This window comes from Bos javanicus, chromosome 9 (assembly GCF_032452875.1).
Source record: "Bos javanicus breed banteng chromosome 9, ARS-OSU_banteng_1.0, whole genome shotgun sequence".
Lineage (NCBI taxonomy): Eukaryota > Metazoa > Chordata > Mammalia > Artiodactyla > Bovidae > Bos > Bos javanicus.
In genome coordinates, this window is record NC_083876.1 from 54080400 (window position 1) to 54095222 (window position 14823).

Below are 14823 nucleotides of genomic sequence, written 5' to 3' on the forward strand. Positions count from 1 at the left end.
ATACTGTAGGATTTAACTACTCATTTTGTTTGTCATCTATCTTCCATGAGTTAAAAAACTCAAAAGTATCCTGAGCAGGTACTCTTGAACCATTCTTATGACCCTGCTTTAAACTGGTAGTCATTAACATTCACACACACTCTAAAAGATATGCATTGTTTACTCCCCTTTTCCATTTTGTGTTATGGATGTCATATCTTATATCATCATACTTATCTCTTCATTATTTATTGTAGTTATACTTGCTTTTATACTATTTTGTCTTTTAATCTACCTTCTGGCTTATTTATCTCTAATCTTTACTATAGATTTTCCTTTCCAAGTGGAATTTTTCCTTTTCTATATATTCTGTTTTCCATTTAGAGAAGACCCTACAGCATTTATCTTAGGGTAGGTATAATATTGATAAATTCCTGTATATTTTGCTTGTCTAGAAGTTCTTTATCTCTTCTTGTATACTAAACAATAATCTTGCTACCTAGAATATGCTAAGTGGAGGTTTTTCCCTTTCAGCACTGTTCCCTTCTGGTGTGTACTTTCTGCAGAAATAACAGCTAATAGTCTTAATGGTAACTCCTTTTTATATGATTCTTTGTATTTCTCTAGATGCCTTTGGAATTATCTCTTTAATTTCTGTTATTTTTAATTTTTATATTACTTTATGTGGATCTTTGGGAGGTTCACCTTATTATGATCTTCTGTGATTCCTATGAAAATGAAAGTCACTCAGTCATGTCCCACTCTTTGCGACCCCATGGACTGTATAGTTCATGGAATTCTCCAGGCCAGAATACTGGAGTAGGTAGTCTTTCCCTTCTCCAGGGGATCTTCCCAACTCAGGGATAATATCCAGGTCTCCTGCATTGCAGGTGGAGTCTTTACCAACTGAGCTATCAGGGAAGCCAATCTATTTCCTCCTTCAAGTGTGGGGCATTTCCAGCTATAATTTCTTCATATTTGATTTCACATTTTTCACTTTTTGATTCCTTACTTGCTCTCTTGCACTTCTGTAGCACTTATAATGCAAATGTTGGAATGTTTAATCCTAGCCATCTCTTAAGTTGCTTTCATTTTTTAAATTGTTTTTCTTTCTGTCATCCTGATTGGGTGATTCCATTATTCTATCATCTAGATGACATATGTGTTCTTCTACATCCCTTAGTGTCCTATTCATTTCTTCTAGTGTGTGTGCATTGTTGTTTTTTAAATTTCAGTTATTGAATTATTAATTTTTGACTGGGTCTTTTCTATATTTTCTAGTTCCTTATTAAAATGTTAAGTATTTAGATTATTTTCCCTAATTTAATTAACAGTCTATTACCAATGTTTTTAATTCTTTATCCTGTAAGTGTTTTGTTTAAATTAGGTTTCATTATTTTGTCAAGGGTTTTCTCTTGCTCTTTCAACCGGATGTAGTTTTTCTGCCTTAAGATTTTAACTTTCTCTTCCTCTATGAATTTAGGTAAAACATTTACCTATTGTGCTTTGGAAGGTGTACACTATTGTGGGAGTGTCCCAATGCAAACTGCACGTGCCCAAGGCTTTTGCTGGAATGGCTGGATGTGAAGTGGATGCCAGTCACATCTTTCCTCAGGTTGTGCTTGCAGTTGCCACCTTGGTAGCACACTGGGCTGGAGATGGAGGAGTTGGCACCATGATAGAGGTGGAACTTCCTCTCTTCTCAGTGGCCATCACTGCCCTGTGATGCTTAGAGTCTGATTCCAATTTGCTGGAGCAGAAGCCCTGAGCTTCAGGCTGCAGCTGACTTTGTTCTCTTCTCTGTGTGTTTTTCCTCTACCTGCACCATGTTCTTTGCCCCAGAGGAGGGGCATGATTAAATAAGTGGGGCTTGTGCATATGTAGAGGTCCAGTGCACTGCCTGTGTGGATATCTTCATCTCCACTCAGATGTCTCCACGGTTGAGTCTTGTCTCTGGTCTTGGCCACCCCAGACTGTCTGTGAAGTGGACTGAGTGGAGCCAGAGCATTTGCTTGGTCTGGGCTGGGGCACATGGTGTGATGCTCTTAGGACACCTGGCATTCACCAGAGCAGACTTTTCTCCACTCGGCCTTGGGGCCAAGTCGCCTTTGTCTCTCATGGTTCTTCACTGACCTCAGCCTCTCCTGCTTTCCCTCTGTGTTAAACTGCCCTGCAGGGGAGTATGAGGGCCATGTTTTTTCTCTGCAAGTATTCAGGGTGGGCTGTATCAGAGTTGCTGCCATCAGAAATCTGGGCTGTTTCTGGGACACCACTTGAGTAAGTGCCAAGAATTGCTGTCACCACCCGACCTGGGCTTCTCCTGGGACTGGGACCCCTCTGTGGGCTGAGGTCAGCTTTTTTCCCTGGCTCTGTTCCATCCAGATCCAGTGATTTACTGTGATGTGGAGTGAATGGGGCTGGAGCATTCACTCATCTTGGGCTGGGGCATGCAGCAAGAGTGTCCTGGGAAGCCCTGTAGCTGCCTTGCCTTGGGGGCAGCTTGTGTGTGTGTGTATATGTGTGTGTGTATACTTCTCATGACCAGTGTTCTGTCTTTTTTGGCCTTTCTATTTGTTTTTGAGGTCCTCCAACCAGCCAACGGTGCTTGTCTCTTCCTCACAAGACCCCAGTACAGGGACTCCTAGCCCATGCCTTGATTAGCTCACTGCCCAGGATGGGTGCCACCCCTGCAAACTCCCTTTTCATCTAATCCCCTGCCAGTCTCACAGGTCAGAACTGGATCTCTTTTCCTCTCTTCCTAACCAATTAAATATATATCTTATAGCCTTGGTTGTCCAGGAGTCCTTCAGCTAGTTTCCAGTGAGAATATTTCCACATGTATATGCATTTTTTTACATTTTCATGAAGGGATGTGAGCTCCAGGTCCTCGTACTCTGCCATCTTGATGTCTTTCTCTCCACTTATTCTGTTCTGTTCCTAAGCATCTGTTTCATATTTTATTTTTCTGTCTTCCTGGTCTCTCTCTGTCTTTTGAAAATTTTTCATTTACTTTCCTTTTCTCAATATTCAGAAATACCTCCCAAATATCCTCTCAAAATAATGATTTTATTCATGAAATTTTAATCCCATAGTTTGTTTTATGCCTTCAGTTATATGCTTTCTGACTTTAAAAATAATAGCAGGTTATTTTTCTTCTCAGCTGTAATTTTTCTCACCTTTCCTCTTGTTTTGCACTATGTTCCTTTTCCCCTTCAGATTGTAAATCCTCTGGTGTCTAGCAATTATTTCTATTTTATACATTAAATCTCCTAAAGTATGTTCTTTATTTTTTATTGGTTATTTTTTTCACCCATTGCAGAATATTTACATAGCATCCATATTATTTTTTTATTTGTGTTTGAATGAATGCAAAATATTCAAGACTCATACTTTCCCCTTTACTCCATCTGAAAACTAAGTGAAGTTTTTCCCCTACATTTTTACATCTCTGTTTGACTGGGTACTTCTACTAGAATCTTTTTAAAAATTATTTTGTTTACTCAACCTCTGAAGAGGTATTGTTGAAATAAATTAGCATCAGACATGCAGAAAGATTAAGGGAGAGGAGAAAAGAGACAAGGAGTCTTAATAGATTAACACAACTGCAGAAGTGTGTTTTTTGAATGAATTTGTTGAGCCTGCTTTCTCTTCCAAGAAAATAATATTGCTGTGCCCAATACCTTTCATGGGATATCTGCCAAAAGTTGGCAGAATACACATTTCTTATTTAGGTAGGGAATCATATTATTTTAGGGAAATTCATGTATCCTCTTTGAACCAACCACACAGTGATACAGTATGACAGAGAGTGATTTTTGCTGGATTTGCTGTATGTATGCTGAAATATCTAACTGCTATTGAGTATACATTCAATGATATGTATACCTAACCATCCTTCTAAGGCTGGCGTTTTTCTAAATTCCACAAATTTTGATAAATTATATTTTTGTTTTCATTGACTTCAAAATATAATTTAACTTCTTTTGAGTTTTTTTTTTTTGACCCAGGTATTATATAAAAGTGTTTTGTTTAATCTCCATGTATTGGGGATTTTTCTGCTGTTATTGATTTCTAGTTTAATTCTGTTTTTGAATGAGAGCAGATGTATCAAAGTCATTCTTTTAAATTTATGTTTTTATGTCCCAGAATAGGGTCTACCTTGGTCAGTGTTCCATGTGAGCTTAAAAATGACATGTATTCTACTCTTGCTGGATGAAGTAATCTATAGATGTCAATTCTATCCTGTTGATTGATGGTGTTGTTGAGTTCAAACCTGTACTTTCTGGTTTTCTGCCTGCTGGAACTCCCCATTTTTGATGGCAGTGATGAAGTCCCATATCTAAACGGGGTTCATTTCTCCTTGGAATGCTATTAGATTTTGCCTCGTAAATTTGACACTGTCCTGTTAGGTGCATAAGCGATGAGAATTGTTGTGTCTTATAGGAGAATTGACCTCTTTATCATAGAATATTCCCCTCTTTATTCTTGCCACTTTCTTACTCTGAATTGTGCTCTGTGCAAAGACTAATATAGCTACCCTCACATTTTTTTGAAAGCCTGTTACAAATTTCTTCATCCTTATACTTTGACTTTGAAACATGTAAAATATCATGTAAGAAACGAGTTGCCAGTCCAGGTTCAATGCACGATACTGGATGCTTGGGGCTAGTGCACTGGGACGACCCAGAGGGATGGTATGGGGAGGGAGGAGGGAGGAGGGTTCAGGATGGGGAACACATGTATACCTGTGGCAGATTCATTTCGATATTTGGCAAAACTAATACAATTATGTAAAGTTTAAAAATAAAATAAAATTAAAAAAAATTCTAAATGTAAAAAAATAAAAAATAATAAAAAATAAGGAACATATAGTTGTCTCTCATTTTTGATCCATTCTGACATCTCTCTTTTAATTAAAGCATTTAGACTATTGATATTCAAAGTGATTATTGATATAGTTGCGTTAACATCTACCATGTGTGTTAGTACTTTCTATCTCTTGCTTTTGATCTTTCTTCCTACTTTTATCTTCCACTCTTTCTGACTTTTGTGGTTTTAATTGAGCACATTATTATTCCATTTTCCCTGCTCTCATTGTTTCAATTTTATTTATTTTTCCACTTTTTTACATGACCATCCTAGAGTTTGCAATGTACACCTACATCTAGTCAAGCATACTTTCAAATAACATTATACCCCTTCACTGGTGGAGGGAATACCTTACAATAACAAAATGATCCTCTATTTAGTCCCTTGTATCACTGTTATTTATATTGTTTATTCATATGTATTATTGCTTTTACTATTTTTAATAAACTGTTATGTGTTAGCATAGTCCATAAAAATTAAAAATTTTCTTTTACCTTCAGTTATCCATTTTGTGGTACTCCTTCTTTGTGTAGACCCAAGTTTTATACCTACCTAAATTTCTCCTTGCTAAAAGGACTTCTTTTAAGATCTCTTGCAAGGCAGTCAACTAATAACAAATTCCCTCAATTTTTGTTTGGGAAAGGCTTTACCTTTCACTTCTGAAAGATAATTTTGCAAGGTAACAGAATTCTGGTGTGGCAGGTTTTTTCCTCAGTAATTTCTGTATTTTATTGTCTTCTTTGCATGTTGTTCTAAAGAGAAATCAGTTATAATTGCTATAATTATCTCTATGATAATGGTAAGTACTTCCTTCCCAGCTTTTTTCCTTTAGGGATTTTTTTCATTTTTCTGTTTTCTATAATTTGAATTATAGAAAAATAATGTGTCTAGGTGAGGGTTTTTTTTCGCATTTATCTTGCTTGTTGTCTCCAAGCTTCCTGGATATGTGGTTTGGTGTTTGGAGTAAATATCAGTCATTATTGTTTCAAATATTGCTTGCACCCCTTTCTCTCTTGCTTTACCTTCTGGTATTCCTATCATATGTCACATCTTTGCAGTTTTCCCACAGCTCCCTGGTAGCTCAGATGGTAAAGAATCTGCCTGCAATGCAGGACACTGGGGTTTGATCCCTGGTTTGGGAAGATCCTCAGGAGGAGAAAATGGCTACCCATTCCAGTATTCTTGCCTGGAGAATCCCCATGGGCAGAGGAGCCTGGAAGGTTACATTTCATGGGATCCCAAAGAGTTGGACATGACTGAGAAACTATCACTTAATCCATGCAGCTCTTGGATATTTTTTCTTTTTTTTCTCATAGTTTAATTGATGTTTGCCTTTTGCACTTTGGGAGATTACTATTTAGATATCCTCAAGCTCAGATATTCTTTCCCCAGCTGCATCCAGCCTGCTAATAATTAGCTTGTCAAAGGTATTCTTCATTTCTCTTATAGTGCTTTCAATTGCTAGTGTTGTTTTTTTTTTTTTTTTGTGGGGAGAGTCTCGCTCAGAATTTTCATCTCTATTCTTGTATCACCCATCTGCTTATGCATGCTATCTTCTTCAGTCATTAGAACTCTATGGTAGTTATCCTCATTTCAGTTCAGTTCAGTTCAGTCGCTCAGTTGTGTCTGACTCTTTGCGACCCCATGGACTGCAGCATGCCAGGCCTCCCTGTCCATCACCAATTCCCAGAGATTACCCAAACTCATGTCCATTGAGTCAGTGATGCCATCCAACCATCTCATCCTCTGTTGTCCCCTTCTCCTCCTGCCTTCAGTCTTTCCCAGAATCAGGGTCCTTTCAAATGAGTCAGCTCTTTGCCTCAGGTGGCCAAAGTATTGGCATTTCAGCTTCAACATCAGTCCTTCCTATGAACATTCAGGACTGATTTCCTTTAGGATGGACTGGTTGGATCTCCTTGCAGTCCAAGGGACTCTCAAGACTCCAATACTACAGCTCAAAAGCATCAATTATTTGGCACTCAACTTTCTTTAGAGTCCAACTCTCACATCCACACATGACTACTGGAAAAACCATAGCCTTGACTAGATAGACCTTTGATGGCAAAGTAATGTCTCTGCTTTTTAATATGCTGTCTAGGTTGGTCATAACTTTCCTTCCAAGGAGCAAGCGTCTTTTAACTTGATGGCTGAAATCACCATCTGCAGTGATTTTGGAGCCCCCAGAAATAAAGTCTGACACTGTTTCCCCACCTATTTCCCATGAAGTGATGGGGCCAGATGCCATGATCTTCATTTTCTGAATGTTGAGCTTTAAGCCAACTTTTTCACTCTCTTCTTTTACTTTCATCAAGAGGCTTTTTGTTTCTTCTTCACTTTCTGCCATAAGGGTGGTGTCATCTGCATATCTGAGGTTATTGGTATTTCTCTAAGCAATCCAGCAATAGTTATCCTAGCTGTTTTATATTCTTGGTCTGATAACTCCAGCATCCTTGCCATTTTGGATACTGATGCATGGTACTGATCCATGCATCATGTTTGATGCATGTTTTGTCTTTAATCTTTGTTTTGCATCTGAATATGTCTTGTTTTTGTTTGGTAGCTGAATACAATGTACTGGATAAAAGAAACATCTGTAAGTAGGCTTGGAATATAGTAGTGGTAAGTTATGGAGGGAGAGGAAGCTCTAAGACAGTGTTATAGTTAGATCTCAGTATTTCAGTCTGCCTATGCCTTTGGACTGTGAGCTGCACAGTGCTTCTCATCCTCACCCTCTTTTAGGTGAGACAGAATACCTAAAGTGGGCATTGAGTATTTTCTTCTCTTCAAGTAAAAAGAAAAATACAGACAGCAGGTTTCATGTTTCTATTTTCCCAGGTCAATTAGACTCTTAATAAAACTTAGCAACTTAGACTCTGGTTAACTAGTTTCCCCTGAGGGCAGGCCTTGTTAAGAACACATGCTCTGGTGCATTTTAAAATGGCTTCAATTTCTATTTCCCTTCTGGAAGGCTGAGTGGGGTCTTTTCTGGTATTTACTGAGAACACTCACTCAAGATCCTGGAGTAATTCTGACCAAATTGTGGAAGCTCCTCTCTGACTGTGTTTCCTAGAGTATTTAATGCAAAAGGTTGTCCACAGTGGACTTCCAGTAATGCAACAATGTCAATTCAGGCTTTACTATTGCATGGCTAGTTCTTATGGAAGTTTCAGCTTGTGGTTTTCTACTCTGGTAAGTTCTGAAGTGAAGTGAAAGTTATTCAGTCGTGTCTGACTCTTTGTGACCCCAAGAATTCTCCAGGCCAGAATACTGGAGTGGGTAGCCTTTCCTTTCTCCAGGGAATCTTCCCAACCCAGGGATCAAACCCTGGTCTCCTACATTGCAGGAGGGTTCTTTACCAGCTGAGCCACCAGAGAATCCCTGGTAAGCTGTAATTCTCTGTATTTACTTGTTAATATCTGCAGTGTGAGAGCACATGGTTTCTCCGGTATTCCTGCTCCCAGCCCTCCTTTCAGAGATCTAAGTTTTGCTTTTACAGGTTGTTCATCATTTTGATTGTTGTTAGGATGGAGTGGCAGCTTCTAAGAGGCTGAAAAGCAAAGTGGATGTCCTGTTTTAACTTTTTCATAAGAATCCCTGCCTTAGTGAGCTCCTGCCAGTTAGAGATTCAGGATTTAGTCATCTTTTTTCCTTAGATTTTTGAAATGTGTTTTTTCACTTAATCTTTTTTTTTAGTATCAAAGAATTTTTTTTTTTTCTGTTGAGGTACAGTTAATTTAAATATTACATTAGTTTCAGGTGTTTAGCGTACTGATTTTTATATTTTTACAGATTACACTTCATTAAAAATTATTATAAGGTAATGACTATAATTCCCTGTGCTGTACAATATAACCTTGCTGATCATCTGTTGTATACATAGTACTTTGTATCTCTTAATTCCTCCATACCCCTAGTTTGTACTCCACCACTTCCCTTCCCTTTGGTAACACTAATTTTGTTTCTTATATATTTGAGTCTGTTTTTGTATATACACTCATCTGTATTACTTTTTAGGTTCCACATATAAGTGATGTTCTACAGTATTTGTCTTTCTCTGTCTGGCTTATTTCACTAAGCATAATATTCCCTAGGTCTATCCATGTTGCTGCAAATGCAGAAATTTCCAGGCCCTTGTTTTAATAAATTGTCATCCCCTGCCCTCCCAACCTGCTTCCCTATTTTATTTTTCCTATAGTATTTGTCACATCTCAGTATGCTGTTGGACAAGGCAATGGCAACCCATTCCAGTACTCTTGCCTGAAAAATCCCATGGACGGAGGAGCCTGGTAGGCTACAGTCCATGGGGTCACGAAGAGTCAGACACAACTGAGCGAGAAGAGTCAGACACAACTGAGCGACTTCACTTACAGTTTTCACTTTCATGCATTGGAGAAGGAAATGGCAACCACTCCAGTATTCTTGCCTGGAGAATCCCAGGGACAGAGGAGCCTGATGGGCTGCCTTCTATCGGGTCGCACAGAGTCGGACATGACTAATGCGATTTAGCAGCAGCAGCAATGTGCTGTAGGATTTAACTATGCATTTTGTTTGTTATCTGTCTTTCCTGAGTTAAAAAGTAAACATGCTGAGCACGTATTTCTTTGGTTGAACCAGCCTGTGACCCTTTTTTAAAACTAGTAGTCATTTATGTTCAAACACATTCTAAAAGATCTGTTTTTTTTTTAAACTCCCATTCCTCACGGTTTGTGTTTTGGATTACACCTTCCTACTTATCCCTCAACTGTTTGTTGTAGTTATAGTTGATTTTTACATTACTTTGTCTTTTAATCTACCTACTGGCTTATTTAAGTGATCTTTAATCTTTATACAGATTTGCCTTTCCTAGTGGTATTTTTCATTTTTTGTATATTTATATAAAATACATGTATAAATGTATATAAAGTATTTATACAAAATATTAAAATATATTTTATATATTTTGTACATTTCTTTTTTCTTTTCCATTTGGAGAGGATCCTACAATATTTCTCTGAGGGTATGTTTAATATTGATTAATTCTTTAGTTTTTTCTTGTCTGTGAGGTTCTTTATCTCTCCTCTATACTAAAAAATAATCTTTCTGGAAAGAGAATTCTAGGTGCAGGTTTTCCACTTTCAGCCTTCTGAGTATATCATGGTATTCCCTTCTTCTTCAGAGGTTTTACAGAAATATCAGGTGATAATCTTATGATAATTCCTTTGTATATTACTCTTTGTATTTCTCACTACTTTTAGAATTATATCTTTTTTTTCTTTCAATTTTGATACATCTTGATGTGAATTTTTTTTTTTTTTTTTTTTTGTGGAGGGAGGAGTTCATCTAAATCTCAGGTTGCCTTGACCTGCAGCAGCTGAAGCAGTGTTTAGGTTCTCATTCAGAGACTGAGGTAGGGTCTTGGCAGTGAGAGCTGAATCCTAGCCACTAGACCAGTGATCAGTGACAAGGCCCTAATCCTTTGGCTTTGCAGAAAAATTTCCCACCAAGATGGAAGGTAGTCAAACGAATAAAGTGTTCATTAGCAGGAAAAAAAGGAAAAAAAAGACGACAGTGCTTATGAATAGACACAAGGGTGGGCTCTGAGAGAGAGCTGCACCCTGTGTGGTAGCCTGAATCACTTTTATGGGGCATTTATTCCAGGTTTCCTTTGGCCAGTCATCTTGCTTTGCCTGGTTCTGAATCTGTATTTGGTAAATCTCAGTGTCCTCCCATGTTTGAGCATGCATTCTTAGCCAAGATGGATTCTAGCAAAAAGGCCTATGGTATGTTGATATCATTTACTATGAGGTGACACTCCCTCCCTTTTGACCTCCAAGGAGCCTGTATGCACATGTGGCGGAGAGGAGCTACCCCACATCTGAGGTCAGGGGCAGAAGCCAGGAGGACCCCCATGCCTGAAGGGCGGCAAACAAGAGGAGTTACCCCACGTCCGATGTCAGGGGCAGCGGCTGAGAGTGCCAGGCTGCGACGGCGCAGGGAATGGCTGAGAGGAGATACCCCGCATCTGAGGTTGGGGGGGGCAACCGAGAGGAGCTACCCCACATCTGAGGTCGGGGGGGGGGGCAGCCGAGAGGAGCTACCCCGCATCCGAGGTCAGGGGCAATGGCCGGGAGGAGCAACCCCACATCCAAGGAGCCGTGGCTGCGTGGGTGCAGGAGGGCCTAGAGGAGCTATCCCACGTTGAAGGTCAGGAAGGGTGATGGTGAGGAGATACCCCTCGTCCAAGGTGTAAGGAGCAGCAGCTGCGCTTTGCTGGAATAGATGTGAAGAGATACCCCATGCCCAAGGTAAGAGAAACCCAAGTAAGACAGTAGGTGTTGCAAGAGGGCATCAGAGGGCAGACACACTGAAACCATACTCACAGAAAACTAGTCAATCTAATCACACTAGGACCACAGCCTTGTCTAACTCAATGAAACTAAGCCATGCCCCTGGGGCAACCCAAGATGGTGGGTCATGGTGGAGAGATCCGACAGAATGTGGTCCACTGGAGAAGGGAATGGCAAACCACTTCAAAATTCTTGCCTTGAGAACCCCATGAACAGTATGAAAAGGCAAAATGATAGGACACTGAAAGAGGAACTCCCCAGGTCAGTAGGTGCCCAATATGCTACTGGAGATCAGTGGAGAAATAACTCCAGAAAGAATGAAGGGATGGAGCCAAAGCAAAAACAATACCTAGCTGTGGATGTGACTGGTGATAGAAGCAAGGTCCGATGCTGTAAAGAGCAATATTGCATAGGAACCTGGAATGTCAGGTCCATGAATCAAGGCAAATTGGAAGTGGTCAAACAAGAGATGGCAAGAATGAATGTCAACATTCTAGGAATCAGCGAACTCAAATGGACTGGAATGGGTGAATTTAACTCAGATTACCATTTTATGTACTACTGCGGGCAGGAATCCCTTAGAAGAAATGGAGTAGCCATCATGGCCAACAAAAGAGTCCAAAATGCAGTACTTGGATGCAGTCTCAAAAATGACAGAATGATCTCTGTTTGTTTCCAAGGCAAACCATTCAATATCCCAGTAATCCAAGTCTATGCCCCAAACATTAATGCTGAAGAAGCTGAAGTTGAATGGTTCTATGAAGACCTACAAAATCTTTTAGAACTAACACCCAAAAAAGATGTCCTTTTCATTGTAGGGGACTGGAATGCAAAAGTAGGAAGTCAAGAAACACCTGGGGTAACAGGCAAATTTGGCCTTGCAATGAAGCAGGGCAAAGACTAATAGAGTTTTGCCAAGAAAATGCATGGATCATAACAAACACCCTCTTCCAACAACACAAGAGAAGACTCTACACATGGTCATCACCAGATGGTCAACACTGAAATCAGATTGATTATATTCTTTGCAGCCAAAGATGGAGAAGCTCTATACAGTCAGCAAAAACAAGACCAGAAGCTGACTGTGGCTCAGATCATGAACTCCTTATTGCCAAATTCAGACTTCAGTTGAAGAAAGTAGGGAAAACCACTAGACCATACAGTTATGACCTAAATCAAATCCCTTATGATTATACAGTGGAAGTGAGAAATAGATTTAAGGACCTAGATATGATAGATAGGGTGCCTGATGAACTATGGACTGAGGTTCGTGACATTGTACAGGAGACAGGGATCAAGACCATCCCCGTGGAAAAGAAATGCAAGAAAGCAAAATGGCTGTCTGGGGAGGCCTTACAAATAGCTGTGAAAAGAAGAGAAGTGAAAAGCAAAGGAGCAAAGGCAGGATATAAGCATCTGAATGCTGAGTTCCAAAGAATAGCAAGAAGAAATAAGAAAGCCTTCCTCAGTGATCAGTGCAAAGAAATAGAGGAAAACAATAGAATAGGAAAGACTAGAGATCTCTTCAAGAAAATTAGAGATACCAAGGGAACATTTCATGCAAAGATGGGCTCCATAAAGGACAGAAATGGTATGGACCTAACAGAAGCAGAAGATATTAAGAAGAGATGGCAAGAATACACAGAAGAACTGTACAAAAAAGATCTTCACGACCCAGATAATCACGATGGTGTGATCACTGACCTAGAGCCAGACATCCTGGAATGTGAAGTCAAGTGGGCCTTAGAAAGCATCACTATGAACAAAGCTAGTGGAGGTGATGGAATTCCAGTTGAGTTCTTTCAAATCCTGAAAGGTGATGCTGTGAAAGTGTTGCACTCAATATGCCAGCAAATTTGGAACACTCAGCAGTGGCCACAGGACTGCAAAAGGTCAGTTTTCATTCCAATACCAAAGAAAGGCAATGCCAAAGAATGCTCAAACTACCGCACAATTGCACTCATCTCACATGCTAGTAAGGTAATGCTCAAAATTCTCCAAGCCAGGCTTCAGCAATATGTGAACTGTGAACTTCCAATGTTCAAGCTGGTTTTAGAAAAGGCAGAGGAACCAGAGATCAAATTGCCAACATCCGCTGGATCATAGAAAAAGAAAGAGAGTTCCAGAAAAACATCTATTTCTGCTTTATTGACTATGCCAAAGCCTTTGACTGTGTGGATCACAATAAACTTTGGAAAATTCTGAAAGAGATGGGAATACCAGACCACGTGATCTGCCTCTTGAGAAATTTGTATGCAGGTCAGAAAGCAACAGTAGGAACTGGACATGGAACAGCAGACTGGGTCCAAATAGGAAAAGGAGTATGTCAAGGCTATATATTGACACCCTGCTTATTTAACTTATATGCAGAGTACATCATGAGACATACTGGGCTGGAAGAAACACAAGCTGGAATCAAGATTGCTGGGAGAAATATCAATCACCTCAGATATGCAGATGACACCACCCTAATGGCAGAAAGTGAAGAGGAACTCAAAAGCCTCTTGATGAAAGTGGAAATGGAGAGTGAAAAAGTTGGCTTCAAGCTTAACATTCAGAAAACGAAGATCATGGCATCCGGTCCCATCACTTCATGGGAAATAGATGGGGAAACAGTGGAAACAGCGTCAGACTTTATTTGTTTGGGCTCCAAAATCACTGCAGATGGTGACTGCAGCCATGAAATTAAAAGATGCTTACTCCTTGGAAGGAAAGTTATGACTAACCTAGATAGCATATTCAAAAGCAGAGACATTACTTTGCCAACAAATGTTCGTCTAGTCAAGGGTATGGCTTTTCCTGTGGTCATGTATGGATGTGAGAGTTGGACTGTGAAGAAGGCTGAGCACTGAAGAATTGATGCTTTTGAACTGTGGTGTTGGAGAAGACTCTTGAGAGTCCCTTGGACTGCAAGGGGATCCAACCAGTCCATTCTGAAGGAGATCAGCCCTGGGATTTCTTTGGAAGGAATGATGCTAAAGCTGAAACTCTAGTACTTTGGCCACCTCATGCAAAGAATTGACTCATTGGAAAAGACTCTGCTGCTGGGAGGGATTGGGGGCAGGAGGAGAAGGGGACGACAGAGGATGAGATGGTTGGATGGCATCACTGACTCAATGGACGTGAGTCTGAGTGAACTCTGGGAGTTGGTGATGGACAGGGAGGCCTGGCAAGCTGCGATTCATGGGGTTTCACAGTCGGACACGACTGAGTGATTGAACTGAACTGATACAGTTGAAAGGTTTTCTTGATTTTGAGAATGAAAAATATGTGGGTTCTGCGTTTTATCTGGGCAGGGCTCAACTCATCTCTCCTGCTATATTGGAGTATCTGTCCATAGCAGAGAATCAGCTGTTCACTCTGAGGTCCATCTAGCTCCTGATTCAATCTTATTTTGAACTTCTGTGATTCCTTTACCAAGATATATTTCCTTCTTCAGGTGTGGAACATTTTCAACTATAATTTCTTCAAATACATTTCTGATCCCCTTCTTTCTCTCTTCCCTTCTGGAACACTTATTAAGTAAATGTTAGAATGGTTAATGTTATCCTAGCCATCTCTTAAGTTGCTTCATGTTTTTAATTGTTTTTTTTTTTTTTTTCCTGCTTCTGCTGATTGGGTGATTTCCATTATTGTATCTTCCAGATCA